Here is a 10623-nt window from a genome sequence, read left to right as displayed (position 1 = left end):
GGGGAGCAGAGCAGACTTGGTGTCTCCTCTCCTCAGTCTGTGTGTGGGTCCAGAGTATTACTCTCTGAGGAGGAAGCAATGTGGTCGGCCGTGCTAACGTAACCCCAAGTGGTTAGCTGTATACGCCGGTCCTGTGCAGGGTGACAAACAGCAGGAGACAGTGCTGACACTAAGCAGACATGAGACATCCTCACCCCGTCAATTTGTGGGCGTGAAGGATATAACACCACTAGCAACCTCGCCATTTCCCGGGGAGACGCACCGCTTCGGTTGGTCTGATAAATAATGGTACCAGCAGGTGCAGCAAGACACAGATCTGATTTTGAGTATCAGGTGGGATGTGTTTCTTTCTCACCACATCACGCCTAACATAGTGCTCATGGATGCGCTCAGTGCTGAGCTTCTTTCAACTAGCACAGCCTGCAGCTGAATAAGGCAGCCCGCCGTCTGCTTCTCTAAGAGAGAGAACAGAGGCAGGGATGCCAGTTGAGTAAGTGCTTTTTGTACTACACAGACTCAGTGATCGGCTGGATGAAGCAGCCTGAGACTCTATCATCCCAGCATCACGGAGGGCCGGAGAGGTGGAGGAGGGGAGATTGGAGGATGGTGCTCTTTGGAATGTGATTTGTTTTTATTAAAACATTATGAATACAGTGGAAACCGCTTATAGTGATTACATCCGTCCGAGTCAAATTGTTCACTATAAGTGGATGATTGTCATAACCAATATTTTTTTCTTTTTCTTAATTTCTCATGCAGATTACCATTTAATTGACATTTGTATATTTATTACATGAATATAAAGTAATGAAACGGGCAGCTTTGCTATTTACTGAATTTTATTGACTGTTTCAAAATACAGAACAGCTGTTTCAAACGCTTGTTTCGCTGCTGCATCTCGCTGGCTTGTTTTTGGCACTTTGTCATAAGCTTCAAGGAGACTTTGTTTTTCATTAAGAGAAAATTACTTTTTCCTTTTCTTTTTCCCGTCATGATTGCAAACATGTGATTAGATGAGAGTATTATCCATAGAGTCCAGTAGAGGGCGAGGGCAAAGCCTGTGTGAGACAGAATTGGATTTAAATAGATGGAGCATTATTTTGTAAGATTCTTACAATAAGGACACTTCAGTTTTAGTGGGAGGCGGCATGAAAATGATTTAATGTTGAAATGTAATTATCAAGGCATTTTTGAGACTGTAGCATCAAATTAAATTGATGTTGTTCCTACATTGGTTATCTGAAAGAACCCAGCAAAGCACCATTATAGAATGCTGCAGTGATGCTTTTATATTCTAGTACAGTATATTTAACACAAATTATTTTAATTTGAACAACCCTGTCTCATTAAATTAATGTACAATATTCACATCAATTTGCTGGTACTAAACAGCCCTGTGCACGGGTGTTGCTGGTAAACAGTTTTTATTTCCCTTCAAATTCCCAATGGCCTCTCCCCATTGCCTTCCTATTTACTTTGTGTAGCTTAGTTATCATGACCACTTTTCTGTACTGAAACTAGGCCATTATGCAATTTCCTTCAGTATGTTCATTCACTTTTTAAGAATGCCGATGAAAATATGAAACACTTGAGTAGATGGCACTCAGTGGAGTAAATACCTGAGCCAATGCTCAGGATATGACAGTTCAACAAGTTGGAGTTTCACTTAATTTAAATATTCTTTTCCATCCATTACTGTATGAGTTACTGCTACGTATAAGGAGATGCAAACACTTCCATAACTGCTACTTTTTTCCCATCTGGGTCCCTAACATAGTATACCTATGTGGATCTGTGGGCTCTGACCATAGGCTTCGTGTGCCAAATTCTACTTTTTTGTTACATGTGGAAAAGTACAGTCTGAGGCATCACCATTAAGAAATCGTAATCAGAGGACTGTTTCCATTGTTGTGCTCTATAACATTATGAAAGAAAAAAAACAACAACACAAAAACAAACATTGCTTAACAAAAGTTAAGCAATGGAGTAATGTGTGTATTCAATATTCAATCATATATATATATATATATATATATATATATATATATACATACATATATGTTCAATGAAATAAATCTATTTTTAAAATGCATTTAAACTTAAATAATTAAATAATTGCACTTTATTTTCTATATATTTCTTATGATTTTCATGTAGTCATTTGGTTTATTTTATTTTATTTCATTTCATTCATCGATTTAAATACATTATATTGCTTATGTATTTACTAAAACTATTTTTTCACATGTAATCTTCAGTGAAGTTCGTCTGCAAGTTCAGTGTGACATATCTGCCCTTTACACCTTTCCAGATTTTTTGGCAGAGAGCTGGCTAATAGTAACAACCACCTGTCACTGTCCTTCAGGCCTAATCTTAGCTGAAGTTTCAGTTTTCAAAAACTAAACAGATATGAAAGCCCTTCAGGGATGATCTTTTCAAACGTCATCCTGAGCCATATTAAAATGTGATTGGTTCCTCAGTACCACCAGTCCCTAGATCCCATTGTGACATTCTATTCGTCCTTGTCTTTGAAATATTTCTATTAATGAAGTTTTAAAAACTCATGAAACATCTTATTGAGCACATGACAACTTTCTGTTCTCCCAGGCCATCTTCACTAACCCTTTCAAACAGGCTGCCATCACTGTGGCTGTCACCCGTCACTACACCTCTCTCTGGGAAGGCCAACCTGAAACCAGACGCAGAGTCTCCATTATACATCTTCCAGCTCAATCAATTATCGTCCTTCATTGATCATCAACCATGCACCAATTTAAAATGTCTGTTTGCCATGACATTTGCCACCTTCCTTCAGCTTCACTGGTCTGCTGGAATCAGTCAGGAACACCCAATATAACTCTAAAGCCTTCAAAGGGTCTAGGTGAAGATGAAGGGCTGCATGAGCAGAGCATAAAGTTGTTGAGGACTAATTAAGTGGAGTGAGTATTCTGCCACCTCTCCAAACTGAGCGACTTAAAAGACAACATGCTCTCAGATCTCTTGTACACCAGAGAAAGGAGTGATAGGCAAGTCTTCGTTACAGAACCAGTGCAGAGAATCAGACTGAAAGTTCAACAGAACATTGTGCTTCCAGTTACTGGCTTTCCCAACAAATTGCTTCTGTAGACAGAAGATAAAAGCGTTTTTGCATGTTCACAGATCTAAAATACGGGAAATGCTTTTTAATAGAGTGTCAATTGTAAAATCAGTAAAAATGATAATGCAAAGTTGTGATGATGTGAATGATTTTAACATAGTAGGGGCAGTTCTGCACCAGACCATGATGCATTCTTTTGTGACTTTATATTCATGTTTGTCTTTTAGCATCATGTCAGTATTCGGATCTCAAAGGATGCTGATGCTCATTTTGAATACATTTAGACAACTTTTCATAACACCAGGAAAATCCCCTGATCTTCACCCCCGTAAAGTGTCAGCAGAGACTCCAGCAAGTCACTGCACTGAAAAAAAGAGAATAGTTGGATCAACTTAATTAAATTACTTCAACTGGTAACACACAAATTAATTAAGTTTTACAAATAAAGTCAACAAGTTAGATTAACACAACTGCTTTAAAGGACCAGTGTGTAGGAATTAGTGGCATCTAGCGGTGAATTTGCCTATTGCAAGCAACTGAATACCCCTCCCGTCACCCTCACCTTCCAATCATGAAGGAAAATCTACAGTGGCCATGGAACTCGTGAAAAATGTGTGTTCCACATTAAGGGAAGACAAAGCACCTGCAAATTGCTATATTTCTTCTGACTTATTTCATGAGTTTGCCTAATTTGCATATTTGCATGACATAAAATAAAGGTTATAATACAGATATATATTGTATGTGGGTCTATATTAATAAGTTTCATTCTGACAGAAGAACAAGAGTTATTTTGTCCCTATTCAACTGTGGTGCCTGGCCTTAAAACACATCCACCCACACACACGTTCAGGTTTTTAGGGAATTTCACATAGGCTTGGCTATGTTGCACATTGGGCCTTCTAATACAGAGAAAATAGATGATATAAAGTAGGGATGTCAGTGATTCATCGATTATTGGTTAATAATTTAACAAATTAAATATATATTAACGGATAATCGTAAGATGAGGGATGTGCGATGTAAGTAACCAGGTAGAGCCTCTCACTTTTTAATGAGACTGAATTACAGGTGTATTTGGTGACCGCCCGTAAGGAAAATGTAATCAAAATGTAAAACAATCGCACCTCCCTGCCTTCCAAGAAAGAAAAGTCATAGGGTGCCTCGATCTGATCTGTGGCGGTACTGTTGATGAACTCTGAAGCATAAAGTTGTGAAAATTCTTCGGAGTTGTTGTCTAGCGGCTGTGCAGTTTAGCTATCTGAGGCTCATGCTAATGCTAAACTAACATCTTGAACAGAAGCAGCTGCTCAGTTAATGCAGGCTGAGAGCTGAGTGTCAGACAGCAGGACTCTAATTACACATGCTTCCAACAAAATCAGCACAAAAATGACGAACTGTAACAGTGAAGCTCCCCTTCTTTCAGTATAAATGCATTTTAGTGGTGGCAGTAAATGGACTGACAAAGTCGGAGCAAGAGTATTTGTACGTCTGTTCAGCTGAGCAGCGGTTTCCAGCAGCTGGACTAACATTAGCTAAAGTAAATACACACATCACTCCACCATGTAGATCAGGTCTGCAGATTATTTTATATAAAACCAGTCAGACTGAAGTCCGTTGTGGGGAGACCGGGTAACCTGTTTTACATTTACAGTACTTTGAATTAGTCGGCAAGACATGAACTTGCCCAGGCTGATGTTAGCTGGCCAGCTACCATCTGTGGCAAACTGGTATTTATCTTATCCCACACCCGACATTCAAAAAGTCATCAGATCTACATGAATCACATAAATTACTTTTAACTGTTAAATAATTAACTTATTTTGAATTGAAAATGGCGAATTCCGTTGAAAAGTGACAAGTTTGCCCCCCTGTTAATAATTTGATTGCTATGATTGCAATGGTTTGCATTAATTACTCAAAAGCAAAATACTGCTCCTTTACAACCTAATATAGTATAGTTTCAGGAAAAGTCATATTTGTAGTAAACTTACGGTGAAATCTTAGTCTGTTAAGTATAATTAAAATACTGTGTTAACAGTTACAATTTTAAGATGAATGAAAAAAAATCAAATCTGACCTTTATTGTATAAATGTAAAAAAAAAACCATACCCTTAACTTTATGGTCACCAACATGGCTTTTAGATCAACATATTATACATTAAATGCATAAAAAAGTTTACTAATGTATGTCCTTTTTCTAAATTTTATTATTATTATTATTTATTATTTATTATTTTGATATTTCATAGACCAACTGATTGATTGAGAAAATAATCCGTTTATGAAAAAAATTAGTTGCAGACCTACTTCCTGTAATGTTCAAGTCTCTTTATGTCTCATACCACTATACTAGTACTAATACTCACTGAAACCAATGGCTTCCTGGAAGGAGGGAAATGCGTTACATTCTAACATACATGCTGTGGTATGCTCTTGAAAATTGTCAGCAGTGATGTTAACGGTACACATTTGTGGTAAATAGACATACAACACATAAAACCAACATATTAACACCACAGTGAGTTCTTCCTGGGAGCTCTAACCATTAACATAGCTTCTGCTCTACAGATACTGTGTGATATGCAACTGTTTTTTGGAACACATCAAAACTGAAATGCAACCTTTCACCACAAATAGAAAGAAACATGTTTGGATAAAACGATAACTTCTGCACCTACAAAAACCTGTTAAAAAAGCTTTCACATTTTGGTTTATGGAATATTTGTTGTGTCTCTTGACTGTCTCTTGGTGCATACAAAGATCCAACATCCAAAAGAGGCTTTATTTTTACATGTTCTGTGTTTAAACACCATTGTGCTTCCACAATATGGCACTAGGCCATTTTATAGCCCAGAGGAGGAATATATCGTAGTGTATCATTACTGCAAGTTTTGAAGTCTGCCACACAGATTTTGGACTTTGGGGGACATCTTGTGCTGCTTGTACTACTTCAAAAGTGAAATGAAGGGGTTCTGGATAAGCTAGGTTGAGTGAATATATCAAACCTAGAAGCAGGGTACAATCTGAGGCAACTTAAGTCAGTTCATGCACAGCTCCACGCCGTCAGTGACAATGCCATTGTCTTCAGGTGGCTCCTGCAGTCCTTCCCCCTCCTTCCAAATGACAAACACTGCCATGGTGAGCTGCTCCAGGCCCCTCATCTGCTCTAGAGTCCTACAGGAGGTTACATGACACAAACACAAATCATCACTGGTATCACTTTGCACTATATGCAGTAACTATGCACTATGTATGAGACAAGAATATCACTGGCCTACTCTGTGATAACTCATTGATAATTCTGATGCCTCATCTTGATCAGAGCACAAAAACAATATATACCACCACAGTTTATGAAAGGAGGATTTTGATTTTGCTAGGGCTGCACAATTATTGAAGACAATGGATACAAATTGTTAATGACTACATTTCACTGAATAATGCCAAACACACTATATGGATTTGGCACAAGTTCAGCCATACATTTCATGACTGGCCAAGTCTGGTATTAAAACGGGTCAAGGTGAAGTTGAAAAGATATTTATGTTGATATTTCAACATTAAAAAAGTAATTTAAGGATACTTTGTGTCTTGAGTTTTCTGTTTGTTGTTTTGGTAATTTAGCCACAATGTGCCAGTTTTTGGTTGATGTGTGTTATGTGCTGGACTATTTCTTGGCTTGGTGTCACCACACACCACAACCAGCAGAGAGATGTGTATCAATCTGACCATCTGTAAGCAAGAAAGAGAAGATTTCCCAAAACTATTCCTTTAAACTTGTACAATCAACTAAGCCAGGCAAATCCTTATTACTTTACAAAAAAGTGTTTGATCCAATGTGTTGTGCATTGTTGCGAGACAATACATTATGTCCAATATGGCCAAGATTATGAATACAACATGTAATCAATCCAACTAGGCTTCAGGTGTTATGGTTGTTGTTACAGTTGAGAAAATCTCCCTTTTACAGCATCAGCAAATTAGGATATTTTTTGTGTGTGTCCTTTGACAAGACGTGCTGACATGCAAACTTGTGTTGAAACTTACAAGATATTCCTTGATCAGGTCATCTTGTCTCTCTTCTTCCAGGAAGATGATGAGGGCTTTCAGGACACACTCCCTCCGAAGATGAATGTCCTCAGTCTAGGACAACATAATCTTGATTAATTTCATTTCTCCAAATCACTGAAGACAGATGTCCTTACTGTTACAGGTCCCACACTTACTTTATTTAAAAATAGACTGGCATTTACGATGCCAGAGTTTCATTTAAAAAAAAAAAAAAAAAAAAGAAAGAAAGAAAAGGGGATGTGAGCTCAGTGGTATAGCCTCTGAGTAGCTGAAAACATTGCCTGCACATGAACGACATGGTCAGTATTGGTCTGCCCATGTTAATGCATCTGTGAAGGATACAGATAAACCGTGACACCCCTCTTAGCTACCAAGGAAACTCAGGGTCTCGTTTGATGATACAGATCTACCTGGTCCAAAGTGTCCATATGTCAGCAGTCTTTTGGCGTGTTGCTCCTCCTTTGGCAGGAATGATTCAGATCAGCTGACTTGAGTGCATGTCTAACTGGGCCATGGTCTTCTCCTCAAGAGGAACAGCCATGAGCCTCTGAAAATCTGCATTGATCTAAAACAAAAAAACAAATGGCAGTAGATAGGGTATCCTGAATGAAAGAAAATGCAACTGGCCTCATCCTGTACACAATTATACAGCTGATTGCACATGTGTGTGCTATGTTTTGCACCGAAAAACAAAAAATGAGAAAAAAAACTGTGGATGAAATCATGAGTTGGAAATAAAGTTTTAATGTTAGTCTTAAACGGAGCTAGTGCACGCTACTGCTACAAGCTGACGTTATTGTTATTTGTACACAGGTGGACGGGAGAGTGAAACTTGTGATCATTAGAAATGTAGTCATTTTATACATTCTCTGACCTTCCACTGGAGATACCGTTCCATATTAATATTACTGTACTTTGGGCTTCTACAAAGGTTACTGTGTTGGGTAGAAAAACAACATATGCATCATGCACTCTGTCAGTGCCCTGCCTTAAATTTCTTTGCCTTTATTTGTATTACAATGTTGACAGGTAGAGTACAGAATGGGATTCAGGGATATGATCAGAATGACTGCCAAGGAGGTCCTGCTGAGAAGAGTTGCACCTCTGATAACCAAGAAGGATACAAAAATGAAGCTCACCATCACTGCCAAGGAGAGACTTGCCATAACACTGAGATTATTGGCAACAGGTTTGTGATCAAGATTACATTCTGTATCTTTACTTCAGTAAGGATACATAGGGTAAACGTCCCTATTAAGCCCACATACCATATAAAACCACTTCCAACTTCTGAGTCAAATTTTAAAAAACTACATCTTCATTTTTTGCTGTGTGATGTTTCTTCCAATGGAGCTGCTTGTTACATAAAGGATACTTTTTATTGTAAGCCGGTCAGATTTTTGCATATTGAGTTAGTCAGCCTCGGAGGTTGGCACTTGTGGGAAACACATCAACACAGAGCCAGCTGCACACAGCAGAAGCACCTTCCGCAACTACAAATATCAGTTATTCATGCAGATGAACGCTGTTGTTGATGTGACACACCAATTTAGGTATGTCAGTGGGATGCTCAGGGCAGGGCCTCAGATGCCCGAATCTTTCGGATTTAGAGGGAGCACTTGACCGGGGCCTCCTCATCATTCCCTCTGCAAAACGACTGCCAGGTTAAGCCATTGAAGCCCCCTATATATATATTTGGGGGGGGATGGTGCATATCCTCTCCATTGTGACCTAATGAAGCCATGTCCTTTCCGGCAAATGGACCATGATCAGAGGGTATTCAACTGCACACTGTCCCAAGCCCGCAGAGTGGTGGAGAATGGTTTTGGCATTCTTGTCAACCGGTGGAGAATATTCTGCACCACAATAATGCTCAACCTTGACAAGGTAATAAAGATCAAAACAAAAGGGAAGGTGCTACACTCTCTGAAGGCCAAGAGGATCATTTATTAATAACGATGACTGGACCATCTGACCTTCATCATATGTTCAAGAGGCCAAAACGTTATTATTAATAAAGTATCCACTTGGCTTTCAGAGTGTAGTGCCATACATCAGACCAGAATACAAAATACAAAACGTTTTAAAGTGCTAGTAGCATTGAACTGCAATTGCAAAATAGAACAAATAACAGTGGATTTGTTATTTGTTAAAACTACCATTTTAAACCTTTCCTGGAATTTGTCTTTTACTCTCTGTAATCAGCAGTTTTTTTGTTCATAGCTCAAAACCACAATCGTCTAACATTTGTACTGATGGTGGTGAGGTAGTGACTGCATAGATATGTATGTGGGGGGCTGCTGGTGTGTTAGTGACTCTAAAGGTGTGTGTGTGGAAAGAACCTGTACAGGTGGAGGAGGGGGACATGTAGGTGATGGCAGGTATGAGCATGGCATTGAAACTGGCTGGTCACACTCCTAGGCCTCATATACTCTACATCATTCATAATCTTTCTCTTTAGCCTTGTCTTGATCACAGGGTTTTTCATCAACCTCAGTCCTTCTGCTACTTGATTCCCAAACCATCAGCTGCCATCTGTCAGCAGCTGGCTTCTGGATCGCAACAGACATCTCCTGTAACAAATCAAGTTTCCACTTTTTAAGGGGATCAACAGTTTGGCCTTTGTTGGGCTTTTTTGTAGGCTTGAGAGTCATTTTCTCGGGTATATGGTTCAGATGCTGTGGTTGACAGGTACCCTGCAGTGTTGTCAGACATCTCTCACATGTGATCTGGGTCACTGACAGTGTCATCTGTGTTCTGTTCTGCTGTCATTGCATCTTTCACTGACTGATCAGGCTGTAACAAAGGTCATGTGCTATTGATGCATACAAATCTAATCAAAACAGAAGAAAAACAATTTATCTACATTATCACAACACAATTAATTTGCATAAAGACTAGGGGTATGCCCGAATATGAATACATTACTCGGCAAAGCACAAATAGTGTTTTTTTACAAATATTTGATTCATACAAATATTTTAAAAATGATTTGTTTCCGGAAAGAAAGAAAAAAACCCATGTCAAATACCAGTGGGCAGGTTGGTTACATTGCTATCTCACTCTCTCTCCTCTGCTCCACTGTTATGTCTATCAGCAAGTGTCAACGAGGGGAGTCACATCCACCTGCTACATGACGCACATTTCCTAATTTGGACATCATTCCCAGAGTTGGGGGTGTTCCCCAGAGATAAAGCTGAGCTTCTGACACACGCGAAGTGCTCTCAAGGGACTCTACATAACCTGTTATTCCCCTTCTTCTTTCCACAAAGTTAGGTTGTAAAAATAGGTAATAAATGAGAAGTGCAAAGCAATAATTGCCTTTGAAGTTCCTCCCTACACATTACACAGTGTGCTGTCTCTGTGTTATTGGTGTATAAATAGGTAGAGGTCTGTCTGCAATGAGGCGATGAGTTAAGTTTTAGCTCACTAGTCAGCACAGTTGTCTATG

The 10623-nt window shown here is 39.0% G+C and overlaps 1 long non-coding RNA gene across 1 annotated transcript; it reads right to left on the bottom strand.

Moving 5' to 3' along the window:
* Positions 1 to 5448: 5448 nt before the first annotated feature.
* On the bottom strand, positions 5449 to 7725 carry LOC121901344. Its single transcript, XR_006097257.1, has 3 exons — positions 7583 to 7725; positions 7149 to 7244; positions 5449 to 6275 (listed from the first exon to the last, which is right to left on the bottom strand). It is a non-coding gene; the product is annotated as an uncharacterized LOC121901344 (long non-coding RNA).
* Between the last annotated feature and the right edge of the window lie 2898 nt (positions 7726 to 10623).

This window comes from Thunnus maccoyii, chromosome 1, assembly GCF_910596095.1.
Source record: "Thunnus maccoyii chromosome 1, fThuMac1.1, whole genome shotgun sequence".
Taxonomy (NCBI): Eukaryota; Metazoa; Chordata; class Actinopteri; order Scombriformes; family Scombridae; genus Thunnus; species Thunnus maccoyii.
The sequence above is the reverse complement of the archived record's forward strand: the minus strand, read 5'-3'. Positions and strand labels throughout refer to the sequence as shown.